Source organism: Arvicanthis niloticus, chromosome 16 (genome assembly GCF_011762505.2).
Source record: "Arvicanthis niloticus isolate mArvNil1 chromosome 16, mArvNil1.pat.X, whole genome shotgun sequence".
Lineage (NCBI taxonomy): Eukaryota > Metazoa > Chordata > Mammalia > Rodentia > Muridae > Arvicanthis > Arvicanthis niloticus.
In genome coordinates this window covers 21,114,301-21,123,101 of record NC_047673.1, presented here as the reverse complement: position 1 = coordinate 21,123,101, position 8,801 = coordinate 21,114,301, and positions in this window count along the sequence as shown.

Sequence of the window (8,801 nt, the reverse complement as noted above, 5' to 3'; positions counted from 1 at the left end):
TAAAAAAATTTGTGAAAAACAAAACAAACAAAAAAAATGAGTATTTATTCTGGAGAGTAATGCGAGTAAGAGAGTGGAGGAAAGGAATGTGAAGCCATCAATATTTCTGAAGAGAAAAGATAAAGGCCTTTGCGAAGGCAATGGAAATTGTGATGGGGAAACGTGTTGATACAGTAGAGTTAAAATAACAGAACTGAACTTTATGGGAATATCTAAAAGACAGGGGAAGGAGGAAATTACAAATACTTGCCTCCTGTCTTAGAATCAGATGAAAGTACCACTAAAAAAATTGCAAACATAGGAGGAAGAATAAACTTGACTACAAAAGCTATTACCCAAATCAAATTGTGATCCTTGTGAGGTGTTCCTGTGATCTCTTGAGCATTAACATCCCACTGGTACTTAAATCCAAGTGCCTGCCATTCAAGAAAGAATGGGTCTAAAAACTAGATCGGAATCATTAGCTCCCAGGTGCTGATGGAACCTGGGCTGATGTTTCTGGGTTTTTGGTTTTTTGGGGGGGAAGTTGGTTTGGTTTGATATTTGTTTGTTTTTGTTTGGGGGAGAGGGTATTGGGGGTACTGTTTTATTTTGTTAAGTTTTGTTTTGTTTTGAGGGGATTGTCAGATCTGCTATACTCCAGACCTTGAATGTCTCCCAAAGGTTCTTTTTGTATAAGGTTTCCTGGTCTCCAGGGTGGTGACACTGGGAGGTATCAAAACTTTTAGGAAGTAAGAACTAACAGGAAGTCTCCCAGTCTCTCAGACCTCTTTCACTTCCTCTCATCTCCTTTGTGTTTTCCCCTTGTGGTGAGAGGGTTTGCTCTACCATACCTTCCAGTGATGATGTACTATTTCCTCTCACACAAGCTAATCACAGCTGGAAGCTCCAAAACCATGAGCCAAATGTATCTTTGCTGTCAATAGATCCATCACATCAGTTATTTCATTACTGTAACAAAAAGTTAACACGAGTTCATCACCAATCCTCTTCTGTCTGTGGAATTCAAACATACTCTGTGATTACCACTGCACCAGGACCTTTCCTGTGAAGCAAAGCCATGAAGCAGAGCACAGAGATGCTTACATTTCTTTCATGTTCTTGTTTACACTACTATCAGCTCATAAAAAAATGTCCATCCTTCAGGAATCGACAGAAAAAGAATGGTGTGAGAACCATCTTGTCCACATAGCCAATTCCAGCCAGCCTAGACAGAGGATGAGACTCTTTCAAAACATAAAATAAAATATAAAATAAAACAAACCAAACTGTAATCTTTCTTTCTTGTGACATTCAGCATTGTTTTTTTTTTTCTGTGAAATATTTTTTAGTTCCTCTTAGTATGGAGGGTCCTTGTGCTAGTCAAAGCACACAGTACTTATCATATCTTTGTTGTATATGTGAAATATGATATATATCTCATCTCAACATACTTTACTAGTTATTGACAACATATAATTTTATATCAATTTACATTGATGCATTTTAACTCTGTCTTTAGTGATTTAATGTACAAGTACTGCATTTTCATCATTTCCAAACTCCTCTCTTCCCACCTCCAACTACTTCCTGTGGCTCACTCAAACCATTGCTCTTCTTAATTATTATTTTTACATATGTATTGTTCCTATAAATATAGATAAACTACTAAATCCATCAATGTATAATTTTAATGACTGGTTCAACATATATGAACATTTTTATTGGTCTCATATATATATACATCATTAAGTATAATACCATACTAAATATAATATTGTTATCTATAAGTATAGTTTATATGTATATAACTATATAACCATATAGTTTTATATATATATCATTATATATAATTATATAAATATAACTGAATCATATAAAACAGTATCATTATATATAAGTAAATAAATATAGTTTTATATATAAATAACTAGTTATAGTTATATACATTATATCTATTCGTGTGATATAGTCTATTGGATATAATGTGACACATGTACAAACATTTGCTACTTCTTTATAAATGCATATAAAATTGTAATACTAATGGTACTTCTGGGTGCTCTCTAAAAGCTATTGTAAGATTCACCTAAAATGATTTATGACAAAAAAAAAGTGCTTAACCAGATTCTGAAGAATATTATATTTTTAATTACATGATAGGTGTGTGCTGATTTTTGCCTTTTATCACAATTTCTAGGATGTGTTGTGTCACCTGATGTAACATTAAGAGACAGGCCTTATGAGAATGATTTTTACAGATTAGACATTGGTTGGTAAGAGCAGAATAGCAATTTTCTGAAGTGATGGAAACCTCTTTGTTCTGAACTATCAAATTAGAGAAAAAATGTCAGGACCACATTCATTGTACAGAATGTCATGTCAATTATTTCTTCCTTAGAATTATGTTTTTAAAAAAATAAGTACCTACTTGTAGACAGTTTTTACACTATTAAAATATCTGTAGAAAATAACTTTGAAATTACTAAGAAAATTAACTGAACTTCATGGCATCTAGATCAATTATATAATCTTAGTAGTAACTTTATTGGGGTATGTCATGTCATAGTAATAGGTAGAATTAGGAAACTGAATAAAATATCCAAAAGTATACTCATGTGACACACTCCTTTTTTTTTTATTAAGATGCTAGGAAAAATTTTTGAAATCAGTTTTCCATAACTGCTCTTTATCAGGGATATGAAATATGTAAAAAATCCATTCACACCAGGCATTCAAAAATTAGACATAAATTAGTCAGGGCAAGCCTATATGATACATTAAATTCTGAAACAGATGACAAAATCATAGTTATTTGGGGGTATGGAGACATTTTAAATGACATACACATATAATCAAGTATAAATGCAAAAGTTATCAATTTAATTTCAGGTGAATTAAAATAAATGTTCAAAAATGCACAAAGAAGAAATAATGGCCTCTTTTGGAGGAAATATTTGTAAAATACAGATCTGACATAAGCTGGAATCAAAAATAAATAATTCTTTAAATTTATTAAAAATATAACAACAGATATGCTAAGGCCTCAACCCTGTGCAAAGAACTACAGGCAACTAAGGAAAGAGTGGGAGAAATGGTCTTCTCCCAGGAGGAGCACATCAACTGGTTATCTGATACCAAAAAGCTCTGAAAACATGCATACAAGTAACATTATTCAGATTATGCAGGTTTTATTTATGAATATATATTCATATGTATGTATTTATATATACACATATATTCATATATATGCATATATGTACACATATAAGCATGTAACAGAAATTAATTTTTGCCGGGCGGTGGTGGCACACGTCTTTAATCCCAGCACTTGGGAGGCAGAGGCAGGTGGATTTCTGAGTTCGAGGCCAGCCTGGTCTACAGAGTGAGTTCCAGGACAGCCAGGGCTACACAGAGAAACCCTGTCTCGAAAAACCAAAAAAAAAAAAAAAAAAAAAAAAGAAATTAATTTTTAAAAATCCATGAGTTTTCAATAAAATAAGGAGGCATATATAGGAAAGTTTGTGAGGAAATGATATAATTATATAAAAATCTCAAAACTAAAACAACAAAATCTACTCAGAACTCAAAATATGGGCCTAGAGAGATGGTTTAGCAGTTAAAAGCACAGACTGCACCTCCAGAGGACATATGTAGAGAGGTATCATATAGACCATATTAAGTCTAACAGTACATTACAAAAAAAAAAAAAATACAATTATTTCCATTATAGGTCAATTCAGTTGAAGGTGGGAGTTTCTGTATTGAAGAATAATGAACTCAGTCTTCTGCACAGGCAAATGTGTGTGCCTTGCCATTTCACTACACTCAATAAAATATAATGTCCTCAGCATTGAGGGACTCACCTTGTTCCTCTGCTTGAGTAAATCCTTGCCACAAGCCACAGTATGGAAAGATGCTTTACTAGGGAGGGGCAGTAGCTTAGGCTTGCCTTCAGATTTGAGCTGGGCATCCATACTGGGTACCTGGGCTCAAGCTCCACAGTTGTTGATTATCTGGTTTTATGGGCACTAAACTCTACCCTATGCTAGTCCAAAGGATTAACAAAAATTGAAAATTTCGAAGTCATGAAAATAACAGTCTAGGAGATGCTTTTGGTCTTGACCTCAGCAAATGCATTTCTAAACTGGAATGGTGACCACTGACTCCTTACACTGGCCCACTTCTAGTCTATAGCATGTTACAGGCCACTCATTGATTTTTCTTACAGTTCCCAATTCGCTACCACCCCCAAACAGCATTCTGGTCACATTATTTTCCATCCTACATTTCTACCAATATTCCATAAATCTTTGCTTCTAATCACCTGTAACATTTAACCATTATTACCCCCAAAATATTGAAGGTAAAGTTTCTAGAACTTTAAAATATATGCTGGCACACTGACACAGAGAAAGATATTATAGGAAAGAAACACTTGAAAATGTTAAAGGCTCGTCTACAATAACTGATGCTAAAGACAGAGGCAGGGTTATACTCGAATGCATAAGTGGGAAGATAGCAAGGGTGAGGCATACTGTGATTCTACTGCAAACAGGATAGACCAGGAAGAACTCTGGTACACTGTAAAACATTGAAGAAAGGAGAGGAACTAATAGCAGGACTTTAATGATGTCACTCTAAGTACAGTTAGGATCTTCAGGTGACCTATGTAGGAGTGGGTATCTGAGAAAAAATAAAAATGAATATGTTCAGTTACCATGGGAGATGTTTTCTTCCATCCCTCATAGATACACATGTATATACACAAAACACACACATACAGAAAGAGAGAGAGAGAGAGAGAAAGAGAGAGAGAGAGAGACAGAGACAGAGACAGAGACAGAGAGACAGAGAGGTTGTCTTCTTCATACCAAACTTCACAGTTTCAGATAGTCATAGACAATCTTATATTTTAAATTATTAATGAAAAATTTCAGAAATTAAAAAGCACAGGTTTTTTTTTTATGTGTATGGATGTTTCTCTACATCTACGCTTATATACCATCTGTGTGCATGGTGCCCACAGAGGCCAGAAAAATGGATCTGACCTCCTGAGATTGGAGTATGGAACATTTTTAAGCTGATGCGTGGAAGCTGGGGATCAAACCTGGGCCCTCTGAGCCATTTATACAGCCCTTATGCATAAGCTATAAATGAGACAAAACCCAAAGCAGTATGATGAAATCGCCACCCCTGTCTCCCAAGTGTCCTTGGTGCATACAATATCTACCCACTATAAACTTGGTAGGCATCTTGGTTAGCAGAATGATTATAGCAGCACGTCAGTGATTGTGCTCAAACAACCTTCATTGCGATTGCTAATAGGCTCAAAATGCAAGACAAGCTATGCTGCCAATACAGATATGCTTCCTTTAAGTGCAAATGTGGACACAGCTCAGTGGAGAATGAAAAAGAAAAAAAAAAAAGCTTGCTGAGGTTGGTGAGATCTTCAATGCCATATTTTTAAATCAAGAAAACCATATTTACATGTCTTCGACTTATATGTTATTATAATTATTTTGTTATTATTCATCTCTTACTGGTCTTAATTTAAAAATTGAACTTTCTCTTAGGTATGTTTGAACAGAAAAAGCATAGTATAAACAGGGCTTGCTACTATCTGAAGTTTCAGGATTCACTAGGGGTCTCGGATTGTGTCATCCAGGCATAAAGGGGGGCTACTGCAAATAGATAAATCAAAGGATTGCTGAGCAGCAGGGAAGAACTGTCTGTGTTTGCTTAGCATGAAATTGCAGTGGACCCAATTATCTTGGTTTTGTGACTTTCTTTAGTTACTGCTGACAGTCCAGTTGGAGGAAAGGAGACAGGGCTTGATGGGGTTATCCAAGGTTAGGGGTCTGTCTATACAGTAGACTTGGCTGAAGGTTGAGAGTGGTGCAGAGATATTCTTGGATGCTAATGAGACGTTACCGACCTGTTTGACCAAGGTTGCCATGTTTTGTAGTAAGGCAAGTGGATTTAGAAATAGTTCAGAATATAATTACTCAGAAAAGATTAGGGATTCAAATGCATGAAGACATGGAGAATGTCTCAGCAAAACTAAGGGACTGGAATATGGACCAAATAATCGGGTGGTAGAAAAAATTATATCTAAGATCCCTGTCTAAAAGATAAGAGTTTTTGGAAACTGTCACATCTTTGTGAGTAAAATACAAGAAATATAAAGAACAAAACAATTGCAAATGCTAAAATAATACAGAGTAGAATCTGTTTTGCATTTTGAAACCTTTTCACTATGTAGGTGAGACTAGACTCAAAGATGGTATGTAGTCTTCCTCTTGCCTTAAATTTGAATTCCCTTATGAAGGCTAGAATTCCAAAGTGCATCCATATGCCTGGATAAACTCTTAAGGCATTGCAGTCATTTACGAAAATGGAGAAATTCCCCTTGTGGGGATAAACAAAGCCTCTGCCTAAAGATGCCCTCAAAGACAAACCAGTCCTATGAAACCATAGCCTCGAAGTGACACGTCCACACTACACAACCTGCTTGTTCCATTTTGCTTTTTGTTTTTAAATGTTGCTTCCATCAGCTTTCCTGAAGAGTTGTCAAACAGAAAGTTCAAAGACATCTTTCATAGCAGGGAATTCAGAAAGAAGAAAAAAATTCCACTGGAGAAGCTGTTCTGTAATTAAAGCGAAACCGTGAACAAACAATAATGGGAAAGCTTCAAACCACAAGGAAATACCTACTTCAAAATAGCAGTTCTCCAAATAGCATTACTAAGGAGCTGATAGAAGACATGGAAAGAGTGAAGGGAACCCAAGGCTGGAAGAATACAGCCTGAAAAGCATGAGAACCCGGAAGGCAGGAGGAAAAGATTTGCTTCAAGAACAGTGGGTAGCTGGGAGGCCACATGAAAGAAACTTCATAGGAAAATATGGCCACCAAGCTGTTTGGTGGTAAGCATCTTTTGTCCCAGCTACTTGAGAGGCTGAATCAGGAGAATTCCTTGACCTAGGAGCTCAAGACACCAAAGCCAGACCCCACCAGACAGGATTAAGGGCAGAAATAGATTAATCCTGCTTAATGCTCTGTCACTAAATTCATGACTGACATTAGTAGTGACAGATAAGACCCAGGGATTGAAAATTCAAAGAAATCATTGTGCTTAGTGGAGAATGGAGGGGTTTAACCTTTTATAAAATAAAGTGAGAATTAAATTTAGAATTCAATCACTTTTTGCGGTAAGGTCACTGAATCTAATGAAGTGTAGTAGCATGTCCAGATGTCTTGGGCTTAGAAATGGAATTCATCCCACTTAGCTACATTTCTCCTAATTAGCTATCAATCAGATGATGTGCTTTTAACCCATTCTTTGCTCGCAGCTTTAGTTTTTATCAGTATTTTCTTGCCTTTGTTCAATACTCTATTATTTATATTCCATAAGGATGGATGCATAACTCTCCCTGTGGTTTTTTTTTTTTTTTTTTTTTTTTTTTTTTTTTTGTGAAAGGCAAACTTGGCCTGGAGCTGGGTGCTAGCAATATTCTCTGAGGCATCTGCCCCAACTCACCGAGAGGAATGGAATGGCATGTGAAACTTTAACTTGAATCAGGAATTCTTACATCTCCACTGGCACCTTAGATCGAAACATTACTTTATGAAAATGGAAAATAAATATGCTGATCTCTTTCTCAGCTGCTCTCTTATTTCTCCCTCATAAATGTCAACCAGACCCCCCCCCCCAGAGCTCCCAGGGACTAAACCACCAATCAAAGAGTACACATGGAGTGACCCATGGCTCCAGCCACGTATGTAGCAGAGGATGGCCTTGTCAGGCATCTATGGGAGGAGAGGCCTTTGGTCCTGGGAAGGCTCGATGCCCCAGTGTAGGGAAATTCGAGGGCAGGGAAGCAGGAATGGGTAGGTGGGTGGGAGAACACCCTCATAGAAGCAGGGGAGGGGGCAGGGGATAAAGGTTTGACAGGGACTGAGAAAGGGATTAACATTTGAAATGTAAATAAAGAAAATATTCAGTTAAAAAAACAAATATCTGAACTTGATCCAACCAGCTCTTCCTTGCTGGTTTCAGTCATTTGCATGTGACACGGAGACATGTCATAGCATCCCTTAAGCAGTAAAAGATGGAGGAGGTTGCTACGAATCTCCTTATCTTCCCAATTCTTCCTAGCTCTCTCCCAAGCTCAAGGTTTAAGAAATGTCTAACCAATGTGAGTCCAGAAGTCTACGAATTGCAATATATGAAATATCCTCTAAGATATGCCCCCACATACCAGTTTTACCTAGCAAATGTTAGTTTGGTCTACTGTTTGTTTCAATGGCCTTGAATGCTGTCTTAGTAGGTGTTTTATTGTTGTGAAAAGACAACATGACCTTGGCAGCTCTTACAAATCACTTAACTGGGACTTGTTTACAGTTCCAGAGGTTTAGTTGGTTCTCATCAAGGTAGGCAGACATGGTACTGAAGAAGCAGTTGAGAGTTCTAGATCTGGATTGGCAGGCAGCAGAAAGAACAAGACACTGGCACTGGCTTGGGGTTTTGAAATTCCAAAGCCTACCCCTAGTGACATACTTCTTTCAACAAGGCCATACCTACAATAAGACCACACCACCAACAAAGCCACACATCCTAATTCTTTCAAATAACATTGCTCCCTAGGTATACAAATATATGAGCCTATGGGGGCCATTATTATTCAAACCACCACAGGTGCCTTACATCACAGGAAAGTACAACATCTCGGGCTTTTCTTGTACAAATACATCTTTGCATCAGTATGTGGGATCACCATCTCGACAGACCAGGGAGTGAACCATGGGAAATGAAATGCAT